We start from the raw sequence: 13,960 nt of genomic DNA, 5'->3' as shown, positions 1-13,960 counted from the left end.
AGTCAGACTTGAGGGAGGGCCTGCTGGCTGCCAGGCTTTGTCAATCATTGTTTTCATGCACTCTCAGAACAGCCTGGGATTTGGCTGTTTGCTAGAGTAGCTGGTGTCTTGTCCCACATCACAGTGAAATCAGCTGGAGGCCGCTACACCTGGCCTTGGTGACTGACACCATCACCCTCCCAGTCACCCCACCGCATGTCCCCGTCCTTCATCCGCACCTCCCATCATTTGCCAGGACCCCTCAACACAGCTTGAGTCACCGAGCTTCTCGGTAGCCATTTCAGGCTGCCGGCGTTTCTCACCTGGGTGATTGACCGCAGCCTTTACCTCCCATTTCCTGACCCACTCTCTCCAGTCGGCCCTCAGTGCCAGCTTGCCACGGGACTCAATGCAGGTCTAGTCGTGTCGGTTCCCTGGTGAAGCGTCGGGCACCCCCACTACCCTCCAGACAAAGTACAAGCCCCTTCCCGTGGCTGCAAGGCCTGGCAGGACCCCACCCCAAGCTCTTGTTGGCCCATCTCTCCCTACCCCCAAGTCCAAACCGAAACCAGCTGTACTGTGCACAGTTCCCGAAACGCCAAGTAAGTCAGGTATGCCAGAGGGGCCGGGCTCCTGCTTGTCCTGGAACCTTTACTTCACCTGACTCTCTGCTTCCTTCCTTCCACACCATGGTCCTGGTGGGGCTGGGTAGCGGGGCCTAGTGAACAATTCTTGAAGCACATACTATTAGATGGCTTGCATGTACCGTCTCGTACATGGCTCAGGGCACCTGGAGGGTGCTGGTGGCACCCTCTCTTACAGATGGGGAAACCAAGGCTCAGGGTAAGTGAGTCCCTTGCCAAAGCACACAGCTGGCTGGGTCCGTGTAGCGTTTTGAGGGGTGTGTGCTCTCTGGAGGAGGGAGGCTTCCAGACCAGGTGTTTTCAGCTGGGTGTCAGAAGATGGATTGGGTGGATGGAAGTGTATGAGTATGTGTGTGAATGTGCATGTGGAGGGCATTTCAAGCTAGGCCTGCTATAGCCAAAGGGCAGAGAGAAGTTTATAGTCCTTAACAGAAGAAGGGTTGAGTTTAGGGGGCCAATGGGAACTTTTGTAATACCAAAATCAGCCACATGGTGTCACTCTGCTCTTAGGAGTTCTGACTGGGTCAGGTTGTGGTTTGGGTGGCAGCTGGGAGAAGTCTGGGAGAAGGAAGGAATTGCTGAGGGCAGGATTTAAAAATTTTTTGTTTTTGCTTGCACCACCACCCCACCCCAAGAACCTGCCGACCCTCCCCCCAGTTCCTTCCTTCCTTCCCCAGTGCACCCTCCCTTCACCCTCCCAGTGACCCCCGCTGCTGCTCTGAAAGGGGGTGGGGTAGAAGGAAGTCCCAGGACACTCCCTGTGAGACCTCGGACATATTGCTGGCCTTATGTCCTGTGAGAGTCTGTGGTCTGAGACTCCCCCAGTTGACCTGGCCTGATGGCTTGGTTGAGGAGGGAATTTGACCGCAAGTGAATGGAAGGTGCCTAATGTGAGCAGGAATGACCTCGGTTTCACCCGGTTCGGAGCCTGGCCCTGCCTGCCAGGTGTGAACCAGAGTGGAGGGCAGGTGGCCAGTGGGCTGTCAGGCTGGTTTGGCAGCTCCTGGTGAGTTAGTGAGAAGAGGGAAGAAAGCCAGGGCCACACTGCAGAGGCACCAGCAGGTGTCAGGACTGGGCCATGCAAGGACCAAGGGTCAGCCCAGCAAGAGTGGACAGAAGGCTCTGGGTTTGACCGGCCACATGTGCATCCTCAGCAAGAGGGTTGGGGGTCACCAGGCCTGCGGGCAGGGTTGGGGCTACTTGGGCTTACTAGTGGGAGCTGTAGGAGTGGACCAACTCTCTGTGCTTTGGAACCAGGAGGCTGTGGTGGCACAAGAATGATAGACCCCCCCCTTAGCCATCTGTCTGTCCATCCACCCATCTACCCGTCCATCCACCCATCCACCCACCCGTCCACCTACCTACCCACCTGTCCACCTACCCATCCACTCGTCCACTTACCCATTCACTCATCTACCTACCCATCCACCCACCCATCCATCCATCTGTCCATCCACCCATCTACCAGTCTACCTGTCCATCAAGAGGTACCAGGTATGGGCTGCTCCTAGATGAGGGGGCAATTGTGGGCTAAAGTCCAGGCCACATTTTTCTTACCAAGCCCAACCCAAAGGGTCCATTGGCTCCACTTCCAGTCTTCATTTTATCATGGGCCACAATGTGGGAACTCTCTGAATTTGCAGCCAGGGGTGATGGATGAGTGGGGTGTAGAGAACACCAAACCTCTGAATTTACAGTCTCCACAGGGCCTTGCAATGTTGAGGGAAATTCTGCTGTAAGCTTGGGGTAGAGGAGACACGTTTTTAGATCTGCAGAGAGTGGGGCGTTCATCCCATCTCCTCTGGTTGGCCTCCTGTATAACCTCAGTGGTTCTTCCCCTTCTTGTCCTTCTGCATTTCACTGTTAATGCCTATGGCCTTAGGGGGTGGGATGTGAGCCGGGGGCAGGGAAAGGAGTCAAGGAACCTGAAGTCTAGTCCTTATTCTGGGGACTCAAGGACCAACGAGGAAGATGAAGAGCTAAGGTGACAAGACGTGGGCGTAAGTGTGACAGATATATAGTCCAAGAGGTCACTGTGGGACCTTAGCCAGTCTTCTGCCTCACTGGGCCCTTTCCTTCCCATATACCGGGAAGGAATAATAATAATAAATGGCGTTAATAATAAACCCTGTCCCGCATTTCCCAGGGGCTTATTGTGAGGAACGCCAAGGTTGTGTGTGTGGCTGTAAGTGGTACTAGTGTTAGGGACTAAGGCGCCCTGTGAGGGAGACAGAGATGGATGAGACAACGGCAGGAGAAGTGGTCCAGGACCACCGGAAGTGACCTGGGCTCTATTTCTGGCCTTGCCACTCAAGAAGCTGTTGTGACTTATGAGAAATCCCTTTGCTGCTTAGGCCCCAGTTTCTTCATCTGTAGATAAGGGGCTGGACCAAGCATGCGCACTGAGGCCCAGAGGGTGGGAGGGCCTGGAAACTTCCCTTGCTGGCATCTGTAAAGGCTAGATAACTCCCCCAACAGAGGCTGCTGCCTCACTTCCTGCCTGCACATGAGCATTCACCTGACACCGATGAACTGAGTCCCTCTAGGCTGCATGCTGTGCAGGACTTGGGGCCAAGGCCCAGTGCCTGACCTGGGAAGACAGATATGCCACCAGACAATCACAGAACGTCGTGGTGAAGCTGGCACAGAGGTATGTGTGAAAGGCTGTATCTGACTTAGCAGGGATTTTCCTGTCAGCCTTCAGCAGGAAAGGCTTATGTAGGCTGGGTGTTGAGGGGTGTGTAGGAGCTCCCAGTGGATTTCCCACAGGTCCCTGGGGGCCATGCTCTGGGGAGTCTAGGGCCTTGCCCATGGGCCCTGGCCTCCTTCTGGGCTGCAACTCAACAGAAGAGACCAGAACACCTTATTCTGGGGACTCAAGGACCAACGAGGCAGATGAAGAGCTAAGGTGACAAGACGTGGGCATAAGTGTGACAGATATATAGGCCAAGAGGTCACTGTCAAGAGGTCAAGCTAGGGCTTGAGAGCCCTAGCACTGCCATCTGGACCTGGATGGAGGCCCAGACTTAGGCCCCTTTCCTTCTCAACGCTTCTGCTGGGCCTGGGCAGTGGGGGCAGTTTTCTCAGTGTGGGAAGCACCTGGGGAAGACAGTCCAGCCCTTGGTGGGACAAGCCTACCCGGATGCCCTCACTGCTTAGGTTTGGAAAAACCTGGCTTCAGGAGCCCTCTCTCCTGTGTTACTTTACTGGGGACCTCAGGTTCTCCCCTGTGTCTGAGGTCTGAGGTCTGAGGTCTGAGGACCTCCTTGGAGTCATCAGAGGCAGCTTTGCTGTGTGACCTTGGGTGAGACACTTAACCTGTCTGGGCCTGGCTTCTCCATTTCTCTGCGTGAGGGGCTGGACTAGGTCAGAGGTTCTAAAGGGGGTCTCAGAGAGGCTGTGAGCTTCTTTGGCACTGCTTTAGAGGCCTGAGAGGGTGAGGAAAGGGGGAAATCCAAGGAATGGCTTAAGGGGCTGGGGCCCTGAAACTCCTGTGCACTTCAAGCAAAGCAGCTCTGGTTTTAGGAGTTAAATACATCCAGACGCAGGATGGTGCAGTGGTTTTGCACATGGCTTGGATGTCCTGGTTTAAAATCCTAGACGTGCTCCGTATCAGCAAGAACTGAGGCAGAGGGCTTTGCCCCTCTGAGCCTTGATGACCTCACTTTTAAAATGAGACACACAACAAACCTCCTTCCCTGGGCACCTGCAGGCATTACATGAGACAACAGACGTGAAGAGGTCAGAGCAGAGCCCGGCACATCACAAGCAAGTATTAACCAGTATCACTGAGATTCCACATAAGAGTTCATCTGTATGAGAAGCAGGCTTCCAAAATAAAGTTGGAAAAGGATTGGATAGGAGGACCTAACGGTTTCTCCTTGCTGCAACTTCTTAACCGCACCATGCCCACTTCCCCGGGACTCCTAGTAGTAGTCAGGGGTCTCCAAGGAAACAGAACGGACAGGATGTGTGGAGGGACAGATATTTATTATAAGGAGCTGACTCATGCAACTGTGGAAGCTTGGCAATTCCAAAATCTGCAGGTAGGCCGTGAGTCTGGGGATCCAGGGAAGAGCTGCAGTTCAAGTTTAAAGGCAGTCTGCTAAAAATAGCAACAACAACAAAACTCTGCTGGCAGCATTCCCTCTTGCTTGGGGAGATCAGTCTTTGTTATATACAGGCCTTCAACTGATTGAACAAGGCCCACCCACATTATAGAAGGTAGTGGCTTTACTCTGTGTTTGCTGATTTAAATGTTAATCTTATCAAAACAAAACAAAAAACCCTTCACAGAAACATCTAGAATAAGTTGAACAAATATCTGGTACCATGGCCTAGCCAAGGCGACACATGGTTTCGACTACTACACACCTCCAGGCCTGGCTGGGAAGAGAAGCAGGGCAGGGCAGGGCTGTGAGGCCCGGTGGGCAGGTGGGCAGCCAGGGAAGGAGCTGAGGTGGGCCTGGTGTGTGGGCCTTTATCTCCGGGGGCAGGTGCACACTGAGGCTCTGTGCTCATTTTCCGACCCTAGGCCAGGAGGAAAAGGCCATTTAGATCCCAACAATGTTGGCTTCCTGTGTTCCAGGGAGGCAGGAAGCCACTCCAGGACAGAGTATGCAGAGCCTAGAGGGACAGAAGCTGACCAAGCGTTGGGCTAGGGGTGGAGTTCATCACCCAACAGGTAGCCTGTGGACCCCTCCGCACTACGGGGCTGTCAGCTCCAGTGCAGGCCACCTGCTGTGCTCTGCTGTATGGGGCAGTGTGGGCACCATGCCTGGAGATGGGGACCCTGGGTCTGCACGGAGCTTCAGTTTGACAGGGTTGCTCTCTAGGGAGCTTCATCTTGCAGGGTCACTGTCATAAGCAGCCACCACCTTCCTTTAGAGCTGGGGGGACCCTGGTCCACTCAGGTGGGGTGGGTCCCGAGATGTGTGTCTGGGGAGGACTCAGGCATTTGAGGAATGGCAGGAGGCAGGGATTGGGCCTTTCCTGCCCTTGCTTCTCCCCCCGTGAGAAATGGTGCCTTGTGCAGTGGGTGTCCCCGTCACCCATAGACCAGGGTACCTCAATAGCATTTGGGATGTTTTCAAGGTTGCAACCTGGGTTCCCCCTTCTTGGTTGGAGGGGGAACAGGAGGTAGTGACTGATGGAGAGGCTGACTGGAGCTGGCACCGGATCTCACAGCTGGAGGAGGGCGTTGTCTGTTCCAGAGGCTGGAACGCAGGGGCCTTCAGGAGCAACGCAGGCCAGTGGGAGTGAGACAGCAGGGCGTGGTTGGACCCGGTGACCTGGAGGGCTGCTCTGCCCAAGGCATTCCAACGGAGACAGTAAGCCTTTGTGTTTTAAACCTTGAGCCAGCCGAATGAAGATAAGGCGTCTGAAGCCCAGAGAGGGGACTGACTTGCCTCAGGTCACACAGCAATGTGCAGCAGTCAGAACTGGAACCCAGGCCTCCTGACTAGGAGATGGGGCTCCTCTGTGTAACAGCAGTGTTGACAATGGACATGATGACAATGCCGCTGCTGACAGTGGACTCATACAGAGAGCAGACTCGGGGCCAGCCACATACATTAACTCATTTACTTCTCAGAGCGCCCTGTGTGGTAGATGCTATTGTGACCCCCATTGGGTAGATGTGGAAATGAAGGTGCAGAGTGGTTAAGTGACTTGCCTTAGATCACAGAGCTGGTGCGTGACCTGCATCTGAGCTGAGAGCCAGTCTACACACCGCCAGGAAGTAAGTGGGTAGGTGGCTCGCAGGACCAGTGGATGAATGGATAAAGGATTAATGAGCTCCCTTAGCCCCCACCTCCTTACTAGGCGTGAGCATAAGTGGCCTTTGTACTGAAGCACTTGGGAAGCACTGACCATGGTCCTTACTTCCCTCTCTCACAGGGGCTGGAGCTGAATAAAGAGTGGGGCCCACCCCTCACCGGTACCTGCTCCATTACCCGAGAATGTCAGCTCTGGTCTTGCGATTAGAGTAGAGAGAACTCTTCCAGTTTGAAATTTACTGCATATTTACTGAGTTCCACCTGTATGCCAGGCCCTGAACTAGGGGAAGGGGCAGGATTCAAAGTTGCAAAGTTGAACGGGATCTCCCTTTGTGCCTCGAAGCAGATGGATGTGAGCAAGAACAAATCATAAGGGATTGCTTAGTCCTTCCTTGTGCTACGAGTTTTTCAAGGGGTGTGAGCCGAGGGTTATGGGGGCACAGAGGAGGGAGGGACCATCTTTGAATGCCTGACTATCCAGAGAGGGACATTTTGGACTGGGCCTTGAAAGATGTTCACGAGTTCACTATTCCGGACCTGCTTTTTGCAGACTTAAAGTTCAGTTGGGGAGCTTGGGGTGGCAGGAACAGATCTCTTTTGGGGCAGCAGCTGAGGTGGAGGCAAGACGAGGCCGTGTAGGGCCCTACAGGTATGCTGAGGAGCAGATGGAGGCTTCTAAATGGTGTGAGATCATCCGTTTGCTCTTGAGAGAGCTCTGTGACTCTGCGGGCTGAAGGGAGACGAGGTTGGTGGAAGGGTAGTTGGTTTGAACTGGTGCAGGGATGGTGGGACAGGGAGGAAGGTCGAGAGATTCAACAGCCTCTTTGGAGTTACTCTCGGGGTCATGATGACAAGCTGGTCGGGTGAGGAAAGGGAAGAAACTCTCCTTGCTTCCCAGGGAGCAAGGAAGGACCCACTCGATGGCCTCTGTTCTCCGTTCCCAGCATCACCTTCTGTCCTCTTGCTTCCCAAGGGATCCTGTGCTCTGGTTTGTGTGTTAGCTATCCCCAAACATAGCAGTTTAAAACAAATACCAAGCTATCACCTCTCATAATTTCTCTGAGTCAGGGATTTATGAGTGGCTTAGCTGGATGGTTTAGACTCTGGGTTTCTCATGAAGTTGCAGCCAAGCTGTCAGCTGGGGCCGCGGTCATCTGAGGGCCTGACTGCAGCTGGGGGATTCACTTCCAGGGCGCTTTGTCATGTGCCAGCCAAGGCGGTGCTGGCTGGTGGCAGGAGGCCTCAGCTGTCCACCACATGGCCCTCTCCATATGGCTGCTGGAGTGTCCTCATGACATGGTAACTGGCTTCCCCCAGAGCAAGTGATCCAAGAGACCAGGCTGAAGCCACAATGCCTTTGCTGACAGCCTCAGAAGTCACACGTCATCATTCCTCCAATTGCCGACTGGGTACACAAACCAAGCCCTATTCATTGTGGGAGGGGACTACAAATGGGTGTGCATACCAGGAGGTGAGAAAGGCTAGGGCCACCTTGGAGGTGGCTGCCACACTTTCCCTTTCTGTAACACATTTGAATGTGCAGAATGGCAAGGTCAAGTTTCAAACTACAGAAGGAAGATGCTCTATGGGAGAAGGCCTGAGAAAAGTGACTGAGATGTAAAGATGCCTTCCCTGGAGGGGACCCAGGGCAAGAGAGCCTCCTGGGCGTTGGGGACAGGTGATTCTGAAGGTGGAAGAATCTATCCTGCAGGGCTTGGCCACACCTGCCAGTTGGGTTCAGTTTGCTGAGCTCCTGTTTTCTGGGCTGGGGGCTGGGGGAGGTCTTTTTTTCACTTTCTACTTTCAAGGACAAGCTCCGCATTCCAGCATGCAGGGAACACTCAGCCCACTGTACTGCATTGCCCAATGATTTCTCCATCTGCCCTCCACTCAGGGGCCTTGAGTGTCTGTGTCCTTTAGGTCCCAGGCAGGGCTGCTCTGTATGCTCACCCAGGCCATTCAATGCCAAAGGCGTCTACCGAAGTGAGCCCTGGGATCAGCCCATGCTTTGCTCACCAAACCATGAGCCCAGGTACAAAGCTGGGTTCAGCTGGAGAAAAAGCACCTTCTTGCTGTTCCCACTCAGACACTGTACTCAGCTGTGCATCCACACAGCTGGTCTACCCAGAGGGTGGGGCTTTTGCTCATTTGCACAAAGATGCTGTTTGGTGCTGTGGGCCTGGAGCAGACATTGGCATAGCTACTGGGGATGTGGTGTGAGTGAGACAGGCAGGCTCCTGCCCTCACGAGTCTAGTGTGGCGAGATGCACTATACTCACATGAACAGGAGTTGTCCCACATGACTTTGGACTGTGAGCCATGCTAACTAAGAAAGGGTCGTGGTGCTGTGGGTGAAGAATAATGCAGAAACCTGCGGTAATCTGGGTGGTCAGGGAAAGCCTCTGTGGGGAGATGACTTTTAGGGGCTTCCAGAAGTAGAAGGACTTTGGCTTGGTGAACAATGGAGGAGTGGGCTGAGCGAGAGCATTCCAGGCAGCTAGGACAGCAAGTACAAAGGCCCTGGGGTAGGAAAAAGCTTAGTGCATTGGGAGTTGTCAGAAGTATGCAGGAAGATGATGGAGTCCCGGCTCCCACTGTATTCCTAGCCTGGGGTTGGGAGGCCCAGGGTGGACACTTAGGTATGCCTTTAGGGTTGAATATGAGATGTTGCCAGGAGGGCTGTGGCTCAGGAAAAGGGTGGTGGTGGATGTGATTAAATGGGGGTGCACACAAACTCCAGGGGAGGGAGATCTGCAGTCAAGTCAACCGAGCCAGCACCTAAGCCTCTGCTGTGTACCAGACACTGTGTAGTGTGAGCGTGTGTCTGTGTGTATGTATGAGAGAGAGAGAGAGAGGGAGGGAGGAAAGGGGGGGGGGAGATCTTTCCCCTGAAGGAGCCACAACTGTAGAAGGCAAGGTGGTGGCAGGCAGTGTGTACCTTGGGACAATACCAGCAAGATGGTGGGAACCAGTGGATAAGGCCGCCCGGGACTTACTCTGGAGGGGCTGGGGTTTGATTTGAGGAGGAAGAGGAAAGGTCCCTCAGTTCGGAGGCAGTGGCCCATGGGGAACCCCTTCTGGCTGGGAGGCTGGGAGGGCCTTCCAAGCTCAGGCCAGGAGGCCTGAGGCTTTGTCAATTCCACATTCCACGGAAGCTGTGGGGGGTGGGGCTGCTGGTGTCAGAGTGGAAACACCTTCTGGAGGGGAGCTGCCACCTGGGGTGGAGGGGTTGGGGGAGAGAGAGAGAGATGCAGATGGGCATGACTTGGGTGGCCATGGGTGGGTCTGTCCTGACGTGGCCAGGGGTGGAGAAGTCCCTGAGCTGGGCTGCCTGGTGGGGTCGGAAAGCCTTGCTCAGCACTGGCTGAGTCACGGGTCTGAGCTGGGGCCAGGGCGAGGTTTGGGGAGAGCAAGGTCCCAGGGTAGGGCTGGTGGCCAAGGTCAGTCACATCCCAGGCTCCATCCAGTGTGCCTCCCAGTTTTTCCCCAACTCCCACTCCCACAGACAAACCAGAAGTCTTAGTGTGGGGAGCCCTGAAGCCTCTTTTAGTATCTCTGGGCCTCCGTCTCTCCTGTGAGCCACTGAGAAGCAGGCTGGCTCAAAACTGGAAAAGGGTTGGGGGAACTGGAGATCTAAGAGGCCAGGGGCTGTGGCTGTTCCAGGATTTGGGGTCAGGGCAGCTCTCCTGCCTCCCCCTCCTCCGTGGCCCCAACCAGCCTGCCTCAGTCAGGCCAAGTCAGTGCAGACGCTCAGCTCAGCCTCTTAACCTTATCTGTGGGACCTGGTGGGGAGGGGACCACCAAGCCCCTAGGTGGAGAGCCCTGGGGGTAGGGTGGGGTGGGCAGGGCTGGGACATTCCAGGCTGAGGGAACCCCTTGGAAATTTGATTCCAGCTTCTGGTAGTGGGAGGGAGGAGCAAATCCCGTGCATGTTTCCAGTCGTGCACAAGAAGTTTGAGAGTCTGTGTGAGCATCTGTCCACACGTCTGTGCCCAACTGCACCCTGAGGGTCTGCTGTGAAAACTGTGTGTGTGTTGGTTTCCCCCCCACGCCCAAGTCAGGTTTCTCTTTGGACATGGGTGTGTGTGCGTGAGGCTATTAAGTGTGTATGGTTGTGTGTGCATGTATGGCTGAGTGTATTGCTGTAAGTGGTTATGAGTGAGTGTGTGTATGGGTGTAAATGTGCATGTGTGTGTGCTCATGGGCTTGTATGGCTCTCTGGGGGAGCCGGCTGCCTGCTTGGTGTGTGTAAGGGGAGAAGGCCCCTCTCTTATTCGCTGGCGCGTTTGGCAGCAGGGGCCTGGGTCCGGGCCACCTCTACCCCTGGCAAGAATCCAGCAGGGGACTCGGTCCCCTTCCCTCCTCCTGTGCCTCCTATCCTCCGGAGCACCTAGGGGCTCAGCATCTGCCCAGAAGGGGTCCACAGTCTTGGGCATTCCCGCCTGCGGGCCCCGGGGAGCTGCGGCAGCTGCCCCCTCCGCCCCTCCAACCCCCTCCTCCCTGCGTCCCTCCTTCCCTCCCGAGCGCGATTGCGGGCGGGGTGGGAGGAGATTTCGCCGGAGTTTCCATTTCATACCTCGCGGCTAAACTTTCTTTCTGTGTCTCACCCTCTTGCAGTCTGCAGCTTCTCCTGTCATCGGAAATGCCAAGCCAAGGTAAGGGGCCTCGAGGGCCAGCTGGCGGGGTGGGGGTGAGGGTGGGGGTAGGAGGTGGGGTGTGGTTTAGGGACGGGACAGGCTGGGGTCCCGAGATTGAGCGGGGGCGTAAGTGGGGCGGGGTCATCCCCTCCTCCACTCTTTGTTTATGCAAAGCTTTAGGGCCGGGGCTCAGGTCAAGGTGAAGGCGANCCCTCCTCCCTGCGTCCCTCCTTCCCTCCCGAGCGCGATTGCGGGCGGGGTGGGAGGAGATTTCGCCGGAGTTTCCATTTCATACCTCGCGGCTAAACTTTCTTTCTGTGTCTCACCCTCTTGCAGTCTGCAGCTTCTCCTGTCATCGGAAATGCCAAGCCAAGGTAAGGGGCCTCGAGGGCCAGCTGGTGGGGTGGGGGTGAGGGTGGGGGTAGGAGGTGGGGTGTGGTTTAGGGACGGGACAGGCTGGGGTCCCGAGATTGGAGCGGGGGCGTAAGTGGGGCGGGGTCATCCCCTCCTCCACTCTTTGTTTATGCAAAGCTTTAGGGCCCGGGCTCAGGTCAAGGTGAAGGCGAGGGCTGGGGGTGTGGTGGGGGAGCTAGAAGAATCCGGGCGGGGTGCACAGTGCGCAATCTCGTGACTACTGGAGGTGGCTGGTGGGGGCTGAGCTCCGGGAGAGGGGCCTTTGAAGGTATTTCCACTAGTGCTCGATGGGGGTAGGGTTATTGAGGGGGAGGGGATGCGTTTCAGTTATTCTGCAGAGCACCGGCGGCTCTACTTAAGCAGTTTAGAAAAACTCGGGCTGGAGCCACAACCACAGGACTGGAGGGCAAAGGGGATAGGTAGGAGAAGTGAGGATGCGGTGGAAAAGGGTCAGAGGTCAAGGTTGCACTGGTCCTGGAACCTCTTGAATGATCATCCTACTCTCTTCATTGGCCAGGTCCCACTTGGGTCCTCAGTTTCCCCATCAGTGTTTGGGAAGGAAATTCCCAAATAATCCATCAGCACTCTGGAGGTGGAAATACTTGGCCTTAACCTTCATATGCAGCCAGTCTCTGTCCTGTCCCTGTTATTGTTGCTTATGTACCCCCTGCCTTCTCATCTTTACCCTTGTGTTCCCACTTGCTCTTTCTGGAAGGAGTTCATTGAATGGAAGAGCAGCGAGGGTACTTCAAAGAGGAGCACCGAGCAGTTGAGGCCCAGTATCTGGCACACCTCATGCTCTGCCTCTCATTAGCTGTGTGACCTTGGGCAAGCCATGGAACCTCCCTGAGCCTCCGTTTGGTCTCCAAGGTTACAGGAATAAGAAAAAGTTATTATGAGAATGAGATGAGATAAGGCGGGTGTGGTGCCCAGCACAGTGCCTGACACACAGTAGGTGCTTGGAAACAGAGCAATTGATTATTGCCAATTGGTAGCTCCGAGGGCCAAGGGTTCCCAAGGAGAAGGGTGTTGATGGAGCAGGCAGGGCTGCGAGGGGAATCTGCTACTTTCTGCGCGACTTCACTCAAGCAAAGTATGCCATCTGGCTGGGGGCACCTCTCCCCCCGCTGCCCCCATAAAATCCAGGTTGGGTGGTTCTCCTAGCAGAGGCCTGGCTCACAGCGGGCCCCTCTGTACTGTTTCCGCCTTTCTCTTGTCTCCACCTTTCTGACGCCCTGAGCTTTCCCTTCCTTAGGTGGGGATTGAGTTTCTGCTTCGGTCCTTGCTCTCCTCATCCAGAGCAGAGTTTTTCCACCCCTTACCCTAGAATCTTCTGGTGTTTTTGCTTCATCCCAGTCGACGCCCTCCCCACCCCTTTCCTGCACTTGTTTCTCTTCACCACAACAAGCATCTGTACAGTGCCCTAGGCCTTAGAAAGCACTTCGGTGCATTATCTGATTTCATTCTTTTAATTCCTTTAGAGCACAAAACAGGCGGACAGAGCCGTAGTTTCACAGATAAGGAAACTGAGGCACACAAGGTTGAAGGGCTTTCCCAAAGTATTGCAGTGCAGTTCCTCACTCATCCCTGCCCCGGGGCCTTTGCACTTTCTTCTAAGGCCCCTTGCCTACCAGCAGACCGCTCACAATCCTCACCAGCCCCTCCCTCTTTACCTCCCGTCTCCTGCAGCAGTGGATGCAGTCAGAGGAGAAGAGCAGTGAAGAGCCTGAGCAGGGCCAATGGGGGGCCCGAGAGGTGTGACAGAGCTGGTCTCTTGTGCAGTCATCTCCTGTGTGGAGACAGGTGGGGGCTAAAGAGGACTTCTGAAGGGGGTGCAGCAATTCTGCCTAGCAATTCTGGCACACGTTGGGGCTCAGGATGCACGGGCTGCAACCTGGCTGCTCTGCCAGCCTAGGCCGACCAGGAGGGGAGAGGTGGACTGGCTGGGCCTGGCAGTGGCTGGACAGACAGATCGGGCTTGTTATAGGGTTTTCCTCTATAGGAAATGGGACCCACTGGTGGTGTGAGCCCCACCCAGCTGGCAGGTCTCCCCATAAACCACAGCTCTTACTACTGCCCTGCCTCTTCCTCTTGCTGGGAAGGGCGAAGTGAGCCCCCAAGCACACAGCAGAGCTCTGTTCTCTGCATTTTATGACCAGGTCAACACGGAGGTCCTCTCATCCATTCTGCTACCTTGAGGCAGGACTCATTAAACAAACGCTTCCTGAGCTCTTATCGTGTGTCAAAGTGAACACCTGTCTGGGTGAACCAGACAGGTAAGACCTTCACCCTCCTCGGGCTGACATTCTAATAGGGACATAGACAGTGAAGAGGCAGACAAACCATGCAAGGAAATGAGTTAGAGTGGTGGGGGAGGGAGGGGTTAGGCTTGGGTGGCCCAGGAGAACTCCCAGGAAATACTGTGTAAGATGACACCGAACTGGTATTCCATGATGATCTGAGAGATGAGAAGAATGTGTGCAAAGGCCCTGAGGTGAGGTGGGCTGGT

General features: G+C 55.2%; 1 protein-coding gene and 1 long non-coding RNA gene across 11 annotated transcripts in view; both read left to right on the top strand.

Moving 5' to 3' along the window:
* The window catches only part of LOC118975270 (uncharacterized), a 52,944-nt gene extending 41,887 nt beyond the window's left edge, over window positions 1–11,057 (top strand). Inside the window, exon 3 of the long non-coding RNA XR_005064034.1 lies at window positions 11,018–11,057. This is a non-coding gene — a long non-coding RNA (uncharacterized LOC118975270). The remainder of the gene's footprint in view (window positions 1–11,017) is intronic.
* Window positions 11,058–11,388: 331 nt separating this feature from the next.
* TNS1 (tensin 1) overlaps window positions 11,389–13,960 on the top strand; it is a 158,641-nt gene continuing 156,069 nt past the window's right edge. For all 10 annotated transcript variants that reach the window (XM_037029103.1, XM_037029102.1, XM_037029109.1 and 7 more), the window contains exon 1: window positions 11,389–11,411. The gene's annotated coding sequence lies outside the window, so the exon portion shown is untranslated. The remainder of the gene's footprint in view (window positions 11,412–13,960) is intronic.

This window comes from Sturnira hondurensis, unplaced genomic scaffold (assembly GCF_014824575.4).
Source record: "Sturnira hondurensis isolate 20B ecotype Veracruz unplaced genomic scaffold, ASM1482457v3 Scaffold0020237, whole genome shotgun sequence".
In the NCBI taxonomy this organism is placed as follows: Eukaryota; Metazoa; Chordata; class Mammalia; order Chiroptera; family Phyllostomidae; genus Sturnira; species Sturnira hondurensis.
The sequence above is the reverse complement of the archived record's forward strand: the minus strand, read 5'-3'. Positions and strand labels throughout refer to the sequence as shown.